This window comes from Myotis lucifugus, unplaced genomic scaffold, assembly GCF_000147115.1.
Source record: "Myotis lucifugus unplaced genomic scaffold, Myoluc2.0 scaffold_566, whole genome shotgun sequence".
Taxonomy (NCBI): Eukaryota; Metazoa; Chordata; class Mammalia; order Chiroptera; family Vespertilionidae; genus Myotis; species Myotis lucifugus.
Genome location: NW_005871614.1, coordinates 83,179 through 86,401, shown reverse-complemented (window position 1 = coordinate 86,401; position 3,223 = coordinate 83,179).

The window sequence follows — 3,223 nt, the reverse complement described above, 5'->3', positions numbered from 1 at the left end:
CATGCCCCAAAAGAAAAAAACTTGTTTATATCTACCTGTGGACTCATCAATTTACAGTTGATTTTCTTCTTTAGTTCTCTCCCTGCCCCACCTCAACTTTATTTGCTACATTGCTGACAAGCCAGTGCCACTTCCACTGGCAGCACTGTAAGTGGTATTTATACTTGCTCATGAGTGTTCAGCAGTGACCTTCATGCCAGAACATTTTCATCTTTTCCTAAATTTTCTTTGTTTCTGTGTTAAAGGACTCTCCATAGCTATACCACCTGCATCTGATGTTATTTGATAATTTGTTTCCTAATTTATCCTCTTGTATTTTGTTCTATCTCTTGCAGACTGAGAGCTGAAAGAATGTTTCTTTTCTTTCTGATATGAATGCAAACCATAAAATCTAAACGCTGGCTAGGGTGGAATGCCAATGAATAGGTCGGTGCTTAATAATTCCATCCTCATACTGAGATTTGCTCATCGTTGGTTTTATTTCTACCTTTGCGATCGACTTTTATTAAGACATTAAATCCACAAAATCTGTGTTAAAAACTCATTTATTCTTTTTTAAAGCAGAAATAATACTCAACAAGTAATCTACCTCACTGCAGTTAATATAAAGTTTTTTGTTTTTTTTTATCATGATGACTGTTCTTCTCACACAGCCCTATTTGATTTCTTAGGGTGAAACAGTTCCATTTAAATATCTTGAGAAATACTAAGGAGCCCATCACTAAAATAGTTATGATACATTTTCTTCCTTATCACATATACATGTTGCCATGATGTACCTACTGTGCAAAGCCACATACCTACTATGGGAGAATGTGGAGAGGTAGATAGGAGCAAAGTCTAATAACCTTACTTGTTTCTTATTATTCTGTCCCAGTGCCTAAAATATGGATAATAGTAGCTAGCATTACTGCATGATGACAATGTACTATGTATCATCATAAGCCTTTCATATACACTAACCTTTTATTCTTCACAAAAATCCTAAGAACTTAGTATTTTATCTAAACTTTATGATTAATAAACTAAGTACTAGAAGTCTCACGGACTCATTATCCAAGGTCTACTAGATTCTCAATATCTCATTTTATTGAAACTCAAATTGACTTGATCCCAAAGCCTGTGTTTTAAATAGGCTTTACTTCCTCAACTTCCTAAAATCAGTGCTTATCTTCCAAGAATTGGGTGTCATCTTTCAATACTAGGAAATATCCTCGCCAGAGCCAAGTAGAATTGAAAATCCTTAAATGAATTAATCAGTGATTCCCATCAGGCCACTCTCTCTTGGCTACTCATATTCTAACACATAATTATTTTCTAGTTCCTTGTAACCTAGCACTCAAAAGTCATGCACATCATTTTCATGGTCCAAATCTAAAACTTGTTTCAAGTGCATAGCAGCCTCCCTGGCACTTTTTAGAACTCATGTTTACTGCAGTCTCATTCCTACCATCCAGTTCCAAGGCCCAGTCTCTCTGTAGATTGATATATCCTTCTAATCTCACTAAACCATCTTCTAGATCGCTGCCTAATTCAGGCTCTCTGACTCTCATGAGTCTTCTGGTTTGGATCCTCGTATATTTAGTTCACTCATAAAATTGGGTCCTCTCAGACTTCAAAACAAAATGGATTTTTCAAATCTCTGGATACTAAGCTTTTTGATGGGTCTATTTGTAATACTTGCTTAACCCTAGTGTCTCTTTGGGCTGGCCTCAACCACAGCAAGATAGAGGAGATACAGATGGCTGGCCAGGCCTGCCACATCATGTCCCCAGAAATAAAACCTGCCAAGAGAAAAAAATCGCCAGATGCTGACACACATAAAAGAGAGCATTGAAATCAACGGAGAGCTGGAATGTAAACCTGCACATGGCCATAATTCCTTAGTTCCCCTCTTTCCATGATCCCTCTATAAAAAAAGCCCTTTGCCTCGCCTAAGATGTTGAGATGGGCTTTGGAAAAGAGTACCCCATTTTCTCAGGTTACTAGAACTTGAATAAACCTTTTTTCTTTTTTCTTACCTGCACCTGTTTCATGAGTTTGATTTTCATGGTGGAAGGCAGCCAAACCTTGATTCTGATTACATTCTTACTACCATTATATGCTAGGTAGGGTATTAAAAAACCAAGTCAAGTCATAATTCTGAAGTTTTTGGTTTTTGTTTTTAGGTTTTTAGAATAGAGCTTTATGAAACTCTCACTAGATTGTTCTTATTTTTCTCCTTTTGATGAGCCCAACACTAATTCATATATAGGCTTTTGGATACTGTTGAGTTGGAATAACACATTATCTAGAAATTCCAAAAGCCAACAAACAATTCCCCTAAGCCTAAAAATACTGAGTATATAAGTACCAAAATGATCTTAATCTTGGCTTTATCTTTCACTATGTACAGAGATTGAAGACTGTCTCCCTAAGTCTATTCTCCCCACTACTCTACCTAGCCCAGTGATGGCGAACCTATGACACGCGTGTCAGAGGTGACACACGAACTCATTTTTTTGGTTGATTTTTCTTTGTTAAATGGCATTTAAATATATAAAATAAATATCAAAAATATAAATCTTTGTTTTACTATGGTTGCAAATATCAAAAAATTTCTATATGTGACAGGGCACCAGGGTTAAGTTAGGGTTTTTCAAAATGCTGACACGCCGAGCTCAAAAGGACCTAGCCTTACCCTCCCCACTTTTTCTTTTTCTTTTTTTTTCTTCTCTTTTTTTCCCCTCCTTATAACTCTTATCCACTTCCTTCACTCCTCCTTCCTATTTCTCCTTTTTATCTTCTTTCTCCACTCAGCAAGAAAAACACTGGTTTGAGGCTGAGCAGAAGACCACATGCATCCTACTGATAGATGTGTCGTATCATATAACTATATTCTGAACAGTGAGATTGAAATGGAAGTCGTGTGTGCAACCTTGTAAATGTCCTTAAAGAGATAGTTGTAATCTTCCATTACCCTACCTTCTTTCTTGCTGATTAGAAGGCAGGCATCACAACAGAAGCAAGAGGAACCATGTTGGACAATGAGCCACATTTTAGATGATGGATTTCTAAAATAGAGTGACCTTAACCTTCAATGACCACAGAGTAGCCATTCCAATTCAAATTCCTTGCACTCATATAATCTAGAAGTAAACTACATACATATTGTTTAAGATTCTGCCATTACTTACCAATAAAGCTAAACCAAACAAACACAATATGGTTCAAATGCTTTACT